This window comes from Erinaceus europaeus, chromosome 11 (assembly GCF_950295315.1).
Source record: "Erinaceus europaeus chromosome 11, mEriEur2.1, whole genome shotgun sequence".
In the NCBI taxonomy this organism is placed as follows: domain Eukaryota; kingdom Metazoa; phylum Chordata; class Mammalia; order Eulipotyphla; family Erinaceidae; genus Erinaceus; species Erinaceus europaeus.
The window spans coordinates 108,730,601-108,741,396 of NC_080172.1; the positions used below are offsets into that span (position 1 = coordinate 108,730,601).

General features: G+C 36.1%; 1 non-coding gene across 1 annotated transcript; it reads right to left on the reverse strand.

Annotated features, from left to right (window-relative positions):
* Window positions 1-379: 379 nt before the first annotated feature.
* On the reverse strand, window positions 380-489 carry LOC132541647 (small nucleolar RNA SNORA77). Its single transcript, XR_009552776.1, has one exon. It is a non-coding gene; the product is annotated as a small nucleolar RNA SNORA77 (small nucleolar RNA).
* Between the last annotated feature and the right edge of the window lie 10,307 nt (window positions 490-10,796).

Here is a 10,796-nt window from a genome sequence, read left to right on the forward strand (position 1 = left end):
AGTTATATCTTCCAATGTATAATGAAAAGGTAAAAAAAAAATAAAAGAATTAGGTGTGTTTCAATAAGAGTATGTATCCTCTCAACTTGATGAAAAAAAAAAAAAAAGAAAACCCTATGGGCTAGGCTAGTAAGATGTTTGTGCTTCTAACACACAATATTAAGGCAAAGTTAAGCTAAATGTAATAGATATTCCCATTAAAAAAACAGAAAACAGAAAGCACAGTGCGGATCTTAGTTTCTGGCTTCTTCAAAATCCTTTTGGCCACATGTTGCTATGTTTTGGTAGGCCTCAGTCCTGCTTCTTAGTATCTAGCATAATGAAACAACACATACATAAGCAGTTACAATAATCAATCAGTTTTTTTTCTTCATGTTTCTACCATGTCTCTAGGCAACCACGTTACCCTTGACAAGTCAAGGCACCTGGAATGTTTCTGTGGCACATGGAATCACCCGCCTGGGACTACAGCCCTGTGCAAAGTGAGTCTTTCATTGCTTGTTTACTTATTTTACCTGACTTTTCTCTAGCTCAGTTCTATCATATACCTTTAGTACACAGCATTTAGTACTTTAGTCATTTCTTCTAGAAATCCAAATTCAGCCCTACCCATGGTTTATGTTGTCCCATTCACCATTCTCTACATCACCACACGTAATGGCACTTCCAAAGTTTCTACACGTTATAGCTGGAATCATTTCTTCAGTCTCCAAGAGCAATTCTTGTATTATTGATTTAAGTTTCACTATCACTGAGCAGTCTCCTTTGGGTTCTTCTAGCTTTAACTGACAATGTCCTCAAAATCTTTCAAGCTTCTACTTATTGTCTCTTTGCTCACAAACCACTACCACATGTTTTTAATTTTTGTCTTGGCAGCAGTCCACAGCTAGATATCAGATGATGTTTCCTACTATCTATTACTACATAATAAATGACCCCCAAATTTAGTATCTAAAAATAACCTTTAAAAATGTATCGGGGTTTTATTGTTCAGGAATTTGGGCATGACTCAACTCAGGGATACTTCCAGTTCATGTCAAACTGAGTGAGATTACTCAGTGCCTCATACTAGTGAATTGTCTGTGAGGGTCAGGATTCCTTCACTTGTGTGATTGCCACAACTAGGGCAGGGTTGCTTTAGAAGATGGGTCTCAGCTGAGACCACTGGTTAGCACATCTATCATGGCGTTTCTAGCCTGTGGACCTCAGGGTAGTAGGGCTTCTTTCTTAGGCTTCCAGGATTCTCAGAAAGAGCATTTTTAAGAGATAGAAAGGGAAAATTGATTTTTATTTTTATTTTCTTCTCTTTATATTATTTATTGCAACAAACAAACAAAAATATACAAGAATATTACTCCAGCATATGTGGCATGGTGCTGGTGATCAAACTTAAGACCTCTAGTATGCAAGTCCTGACCTCTTCACTGAGTGACGACCTCCCCAGTGGCTAGTTGACAGTTTCTTAATAACTAGGCTTAGAGTTTGGTACAATTCCTCTGCTGTTATATCCTGTTGTCTAAATAGTCACAGACCACATTCAGATTCAAGGTCATGGAATATAATCTTGTCCTTCCATGAGAGGAATGCAAAGAAAAGATAGTCATACAGAACTATAATATATAGTTTTTTTCATTATGAATTATTTACCAATGCTAATGAGGACGTCTGATCCAATGGACCAATTTGGAGTTGCCTGAATCTTAATTTAGATATTCAAGATTCCAATTCCATTGCTTCCACTCCTTGCCTATGTTTAACTGAAGTAAATACCTTGGCTAGTTTAACTGAGTTCCAGTTCCCACCATTAATACAGGGGTGATAATAGCGCTGGGTACCTAGTAGCACAAGGGGAAGTTGTGCATATTAAAAAAAATCAGTATTCAAAAAGTACTCTCTAAAGTGCTGTAGGAAGTAGAATAATAAATTATCATAAATAGTTGAACAATGCACAATCATTTCCTATTAAGAGAGAGAACTGGGTCTCATTTTTGGGTGGAATTAATAGTGGCATATCTGAACTATGGCACAGGAATAATACTCACACTTCCAACACACAATTTCATGTCCAGCATATGTCTGTTCTGTCTTTCCAGCATGCCTGGCAATCTATACTTTCTCACTGAATTTCTACAAGACCCCTTTGAGGTAGCTGCCATAATTAACATCTTAATCATGTTTTTCTGAGACATTTTTGTTCTGGAGTTTAAATTCTAGTGCATGTTTTGCATATTTATACATAATACATCTTAAAAGAGTCTAATGAAAACTTCAGTTGAGTCTGTAGGGGTTTTGTATAAATTGTACAAAAATCTTCCCCTTTTATTTTAGACAAATATCCCTTGCAAAATGAGATAGCAGCAGATTTATGAAGATATCAAAATGATATAACTAGGAGAAGAGAGAGAGATGAAAGAAGAAGGAGAATTAGGAGAAAGCTGATTTTAGTTACAGAAGCCAGAATGCAAAGTTACTTGATGTGGTTGGCATTCTGAGAAGGAGGTGGGCTGTAGGTTGGGAGTCCTGGTTGTGTTGTATTGTTAACTCTGAAATAGATACTCAATCTTGGGAAAAGTTTCTTTTCTTTAGATGAATTTTTTTATATATAAATAAGAGAGTGGAACTTGAACTCTAAAGCTTATCTTTTATCATTTTTAACATTCTCTCATCACTCCAAGAAAAGAAAATGGAGGACTTTATAAACATAAACAATATGTAAGGGAAGATACAAATTGAAAGATAGGTTTAGAAAATGGGGCAAAAAATGGGTATAGTTTTGAGCTGGAAGATTTCTGAGACTTCTGTGTGCAGGTGTGGGTAGGGGACTTAAACTTGGGCCCTTTGACATTATAATGTGTGTGATCAATGGGGTGTGCCATCTCCTAGCCTCATAAAAACTTTTATGTTGCTGAAAATGTATGACTAATCCTTTTTAAATTGGTATCTCACTGTAAGATATTTCTTGAATTATCAGCTGAGAGAAGAGAAAATGTATCTTGGAAGTAAATGAATGTTTTAAGATGCAACTGGCAGTATCTTACCTTTTTCTAGAACATAGCCAACACTTCCCCAGGATATCTTTTCTTTAACTTTCTCATGTTACTTACTCATGATAACTTTATGTTGAGAAGCACAGCTATATTGGTTACTTAGAGGTTTCAGAGAGTAGAACCATTTTTCTGTAATTGATAGGTTTGTTTGTTTTACTTTCATATTTGGTCAATTTTTTTTTTTTTTTTTTTTTTTTTACCAGAGAACTGCTCAGCTCTCCCTTATGTTGATTAAACCTAGGACCTCAGAGTCTCAAGCATGATTGTCTTTTTCCTTAACCATTATGTTATCTCCCTAGCCTTTTGGTCAACTTTTCTATTGGCAGTTCTAGATAACTTTCATCAATAAGCACTTACTTTTGTTTATTATTGATTGCAATGATGACTGTGGTTATACACAAATCTGTCCCATGTGCCTTTATGGTGAAGTAGAAGCTACTGGAGAAATTCGTGTTTAGGACATGCTCTTCTCTAGAGGGAGGAAAAAGAGGAATAGTGGGAACACCATGAAGGTTCTCAAGGCTTCTGTATGAAAAGTGATGTTTGTTCATATTTCATTTGCCAAAGCAAGTCTTGTGATCAAGTTTGATGTCAGTAGGATGGGGATATATATATATTTGGAGGGGGTGGGAGCAAACGGTTTGGAATAATCATTTAATTAGCCACAAACTTTTCCATGTGTAGCAGGAGAAATCCTCCTCAAAAAACACAATGGGTCAAATTACTTCTTTCCAAACACAATTGAAATTTAGCTCTGGAAAATCATCTCAGTGTGATTATATACTTGGAATAAAATTTCTGGGTGCAGTTTTACATCTGATCCTGTGGTTAGATGATTTAGCTTTAGAATATAGGAAATATTTAAACTTTAAGGAGATGGGTCAGGCATTTTATCACAAGGAACAGATGTTCTATGTTAAAAGTAAATTTTACAAATTGGATGAAGGAATTTCATCTAGACCTATCTTTTAGGTCTCGATATTCTACAAGTAGTTTTCTAATATAAATATAACAGAGGAATGAGTTCTGTCTGCAACCCAGTAAAATAAAAAAAAATAAATAAAAATACACAAGGTAGAAAATTCAGATACATTTCCTTGCCCGAAAGAACCAATTTTACAGCTTGAGAAGCAACTGGTGTATTTTCCAAGGACACTGCATCATCAAGGTCTATGACTCAAGACTTCCTATGCCAAGTATGGTGGCCTTCACGGAGCAGTATGTATAGTTTTGAATCGGTGTTTCTGCATGGCCTCATACAGATGAGAAACATTAGACCCACTCTGAAGGTATCAAGACTGACATGGTTGACTGGTATGTTGGTTTAAACATTTCCATGTTTTCTCTGTTAACACAGAAGGCACCAGTGTCTGCTGCTGTTTGTTCTTTCATTGCATTTTAGTGAGGCTTTTTGTTGTTTATGAATATGTGATTCTGACAGCTTACAAAGGACATTCCAAGAACTTAACCAGAGCTCAAATTGTGCATTGCTGTGGGAATTTCTCCTCACATAGTTATCCAATGACCCTGCTCTGGAGAAAACACTCAGGTAATACATTCCCAGTGGCAGCTCTCTTCCCATCAGCTCACCACTGGTGCCCTCATTAGAGTGTTTTTCTTTCTTTAAAGTTTTTCATTTATTTTCCCTAGTCCACCTCAGTCTCCCATCACAGTGAGTTTAGTGTCCGTGAAGGGGACTGGGTAGTTGTCCCCTGAGACTCCCTTAGGTTTATTTTTAGTGTAGACAGTTTCAAAAAATTACTTTCCCTTGCTGACTGTACTAGCACTGTCTGAACCCTGACTTAGAATTCTGGACTTCCTACGTGGGACTGACACTAAACAGTAACTTATGACTTCATTTTAAAGTTGGGGTGATCACATTGCAAATAGAATAAAAGATTTGTGATAGATACCTAGACACGAAATTGATTCTGTGTTTTTTTTTTTTTTTCCTTTAGTCAGTTGGTCTCAGATCTGTAAGATGCTTAACTGTGTAAAATTGCAAGTTAGTCCAACTAAATTGGACAGGTTTCAGGTAAAAACCCCACTTTCTAAATCCCAATTGATCCCCTGAGCCATCCATACTCCTTAAAAGTGTTATTATTACTATCAAGCTACATGCTCAAAAATTATTTCCCTTGGGGATACATACCTAACCCAGGCAAAAAGATTACTATATATATATAATTTTTTTTTTACTCACTCAATACCCTTTGTCCCAGCTTTCCTGTTTGTTTCTTTCTCCCTCTCTTATATCTCATTCAAAATAACACTGAAATGCTATGACCTCTCTACTCCTCCATATTAGACTGAGTCATACAAAACTATCAAAATTCAGCTTTTTTTTTTTTTTTACTTATGCGTATAGCAACTTAATATAGTTTTGTCTAACCCAATTAGAAAGAGACAATGAATTGTGAAAATTCTCAAGCAAGAAAATGCAGGTTATTTGCCATGTTACTGACAATTATATTGATAATTTGGAATGGAACTGAGTGTGCGCTGAAACTTTAATACAGACTTTTCCAAAGTGAACGCTAATATACATATAGAATTACTAATTTTGCTATGGAAGGGAATTTCAGCTTTTGATAAAAAAAGAAAAAAAAGAAGAAGAAACAAAGTCTGACTGAGAGACACTGTCAGAAGCATGCTCAAGTACCAAGATTCTCTGTGTGCGCTGATCTTGACTGCTGCTCAGTAACTCTTTCAGATCTTTGAAAAACTCATTCTCTCCCCCTTTTTCTCACTTCTTTCCAACCTTAGCTTTTCAAAACCAGATTTTTTTTTTTTTTAAAGGACAGTCTATACCCACGTTTTCTACATCCTCCCTTCTATTCATTATAACCCTCTGTAATCTGGTTTCTGTCTCTGACACTCCACTAAAACTGCTTTTTGCCAAGGTCACTAATGACCTTTGATTGACAAAGTCAATGGAAGCCTTTCTGTCTTTATCTTACTTAAATTCCCTGTTGCCTTTGTCAGGATGAACCAAGTTCTGCTTCCTGAAGTTTCATCTCTTTCTCTGTCTTTAACATTCCCTTTTTATTCAGCTATGCATCCCACGTCCTTCATTTATTTATTCATTTACTATTATGTTCATTTATTTATTACTTCATTTAGGAAAGTAATAATTTATGATTTTTGAATGAATGAATGGATGAATGAAAGCTTGTTAATGATCAGTTATTGTCAAATTAATCAGTTTAATCCTCTCGTCCTAGCAACTTCTCTACTCGGTCAGCAACTATGAACAGTTTTAAGTAACATCTTACTTGCAGTGTGTCACATTTTTCATATTTCTATTTCAGAAATCCAGTTAGAGAGGTAGGAACAAGGCAGGTATGACTGAGCAGGCTGCCGGTTCCTTTTTACTTTTCACTTGACCGCCTCTGAATTAAGATGGTTATAAATATGTTTTGTCTTCAGTCATCATTTTTTAGTAGCTCCTAATTCTTAGAAAAGTTCACATTCTTTTTCTTTCCTTGCTAGGATGTATCACTAAGAAATTCATAAAAGAGCCTCCAGGAACAAGCACTTGTTGCTTGTTTCGACCTGTGACCCGACAGAAAATCAGGGAAAAGAACCAACATATGATATTCCAGGAAAACAAAAGAAATATGTCAATAGAAAGTAAGACACATGCACACAGACTTTATGCATGTTTAATTTTTGTTGTGTTGGTTGGAAAACAGCTGCAGGTGTCCTCTAATTATAACCCCGTTTTCACAAACATCAACTGTCATATTTAATCTGTTTTATTCACTGTTATAGCACATTTCTTTTGTTACAAATTGAGTAGCAGAGTTTCCAATTCTCAAGCTAACATTCAGGGTAGTTAACTAATGCATTATTTACAAGTTAAATGCTATTAAAAACAGGTTCTTATTTTGTTAATGATTTAGTAGACTCAAGGCAATGTTCTAATTTTTTTATTATTATTGAAAAAGGAAGAAGTTATAAATTGAGGGGGGAGAGATGTCAGGGATATTTTGTCCTCATAATTTTCTGCATTTCTTTCATGCCTTTTTTTTCTTTATTTTTGTTCTTGATCTCTCTACTAATCCTTTGCAGCATTTATGAGGTCATGTGTAAAAACAAAAATAGCTTCACTAAACTATTTTGAGTGGTGTTTTTAAAAATCACCAGGAAGTTTGGAATGACTCAATACACATGCTCCCTATACAAATCAGCATATTTTGATTTACAGTGTCATTCTAGCAGCACAGCAAGTTAAGAAGGTTAGAAGTCAAGGAAATAAACTGTTATTAGCATTCTACTGTTGTCAAGCTGTCCAAACTCAATATTGCTTCTTTTCAAATATTGTTTGAGAAATTAAAGAGTTTCTAAGGTTCAAGGGCCTCAGAATCATCACCACAACGTAGATTATGCTCTTTGTTTTAATTTCTTTCTTCTGTTCTGCATGACCTCGAGTATGTTCCAAGTGCATAGCTTTCACGCTCCATACTTCTACGATGCACTACTTACTTATGAAAGATAACATGCAGTTGAATGCTTTGATGACGAAGATTCTGGCTCCGTGAAGTCGGCTGCAGTTAACCCAACTTCATGCCTTTATCTCCAGCTGTCTTCTTGACTTAGAGCTGTACCTTTACTCCTCTCCATTTCCCTCTTCTTTTCTTACACCTTTTAAAGATCTTAACTGAGATTCACCTTCTCAATGAAATCTTGTTAAAATTAAGACTGTCCACAACCATCTTTCACATTTCTGAACTCCTGCTGTTTTTCTTTTCTGAGTCACATCATTATTCACTCAAATGTGGATTATTCTGCCTTTCCTCTTTAGTTATTTCCTTACAGGACAAGCTACGGAATCAGGACCTACTGTTTATTGGCGGTGTGACCTAGGTCAAGTTATTCCTTTTCTCCAAATCTCAGTTTTCTCTTAATAGAGATAAAAATCATGGTAAGAATTGGTGAGGTCATATATTTGAACAGCCTAGTTAAATGGTTGAAGTCAATATACAGCAGCACTCATTGCTCTAATGAAATAAGATAAATTATATAAATCGCCAAGTGTAGTGTTAGCTCATGTTTGACACTCAATCAAATTTAATTCCCTTTGGTGGAATAAATAGACCATAATCATTTCTTGTTTTCATTTGCACTCAGAGAAAAGTTTTCTCAGAGTTGTTGTTGTTAACTCCTCAGTTTGTGTTGATTACTGTTAGGATCGACATATTTTCACATGCATTCTGTGTATTTTTCAAGAGATTCAGCAGAGATGAGTCCTACTGTCCACATCAGGACCTTAGGCAAGGCACTCATTCATTATTTCTGCCTCTCCTTTTACGTTACTGTCCGGCTAGCTCTATTTCTAGAAGGACCCAACAACTAAGTACTTATCTTAAGCTTCACATTTGGGAGCACCTTAGTTAAGTAAATATCCAAGTGAAAGAGGAAGTCAATAAATCAAAGAGTGTAAGGAGTAGCAGAAGAAACTTCAAGAGTTTTCCAAGAGCTAAGATAGGAGAATACAAATATAATAAAACCAAGAATAGAATTTATTCATTTGTTTTAAAAAAATATATTTATTAGACATTTAGATATGTATTACTCACTCTTAAGTATTGATGCCCAAAACAAGTAAGGCCTTTCTGCTACTTATACTCTTACTTATACTTATAGCACTTATACTCTGTGAAGGAACATCCAGTAAGCAAACACATCAACATGCAAATCATTTCAGAGAGTGATAAACTGTCCAGAGACAGAAAGACAGAGCAAAAGTGGAGTTTAGATACTGTTTAAAATCAGTTTAAGACCCTTCTGGAAAGGTGCTATTTGAATACATACCAAACTAGAGCGGAATGACTTACCTTTTGTCCTCTGCCTGCCTTCTGGAGTGAGAGCAGAAAAAAATAAATGTAAGGTAGCCTAGGGAGAAAAAGACAGGATCAAAATCTTGCTGGTTAGGAAGAGGGGCTATAGAGTTTGCTGTTCCTAACACGCCTTAAGGACCTGATCTTTGGCCTGTAACTCTCCTGTGCTGCCTGTAGGTATTCCTTTGGGGGCTCCCTTTATCTTTTAATCTTTTCCCCATCCCTCCTGCTCAAAATGCCCCTTCCTTTCTTTATCCTCTCTGATGAAATGAATAGCCCTAGTTATATTCCAGTTTAGTTTGTCCATGGAGTTATTTGAGCCTCTGGTGGGGAGATAGCATAATTGTTATGCAAAGAAACTCTCACGCCTGAGGCTCTAATGTTGCAGGTTCAGTCCTTCTGTTCACTGCCCCACCAGAGTTGTGCAGTATTCTTATAATGGAAAAATAATAAATAAAAATAAATCATTATAAAAAACCCAAAATGATGAAAAAAATTTTTTTTTAGTTGTTTTAGCCTCATTTTGTGAATGGGGAAACTGGCACTTGAAGATATTGTTTGGGACTTCATTTAGTTTTAGTAAAACTTAAGCTCAATTTCATCTTTTTTTTTTTTCCTTTCCAACTTAATGTTCATTTCAATGCTGAGTCTACCAAGCCCTTCACTGACTTTTCCCTTTGTTTTGCCAACGTACTCAGCACGGCACCTGGCTTGTGTGGTTGACAATCTTCTCTTCAAGATCTTATCATGACTTTTTTGTTGGTGAGTACAGAATCAGTAAATTCAGAAATTAGAACCTTAAAGTCAAAGGACAGCTCTCTCCAGAGAGTTTGTCTTCGTGATTCCAATAGCCTAGTGCTATCTTCCTAATTGTGTTTTCTCATTCCCATATAGATGTCAAAGCCTTTCATAAAAGTAAATTTATTTTTGGTATATGCTATGATAACTGGTCTTTCATACTCCCTTTGAAAAAACAAACAAACAAACAAACAAACAAATAACAACAACAACAAAACCAGTAAGATTCAACATAATTTTTCTGGGTCAATTTTGCTTTGCCTAGTGGACCCTTTCTGTCCTCTGGGAAGGCACCCCACCTGATTCTGAATCTGAAAGTCTACATTCCTCAGTGATGACTTCTCTAACACCTGAGGAAACTCAGTGACACTTTTCTCTGTGTGTCAAACTCTAGCTCACAGTTTATTCTGTCAGACCAAGGGGAACTCAGGCTTTGGTTTGCAGTTGGAATCTGTAGATTTTTAAAGTTTAAACCCCAATGCTCTATGTCAGCATCTCAAAGAATATATGGGAAGCTCATACACTTTTTAAGGAGATTGCTTTTAAAATGTTGGAAATTCAAGATGATGAATGTCCACTGAAGGCCATTTCTTGTGGTATATAGGTTGACATTGCTGAAAATTTTTAAGGGTTCTTTCTGGTACACACACACACACACACACACACACACACACACACACACACACACACATTTTTTTTTTTTTTACCTTCAGGGTTCTTACTGGGTCTCAGTGCCTGTGCTATCCCACCTCCCCCAAAAGCCATTTTTAATTTTTATTTCTTTTTTCTATTTTATTTGATTGAACAGAGAGAATTTCAGAGGGAAGGGACAGGCAGGGAGGGAGAAAGAAAGATAGACAACTGCAGACCTCCTTCACTGCTTGTGAAGCACCACCCCTGCAGGTGGGGAGCAGGGACTAGAACCTGGGTCCTTACACTGGTCCTTGTGCATAGTACTATGTGTGCTTAACCAGGTCTACCAGTGCCAGGCCCCCTCAACTAATTTTATTAATTCTTACAGTAATTTTGTGAGACATTTTTCCAGTTCCTACTGTACACTCTGGAATTACTTTTTACTTTGCTGTCTACATAATTTTCTCATTTTTAA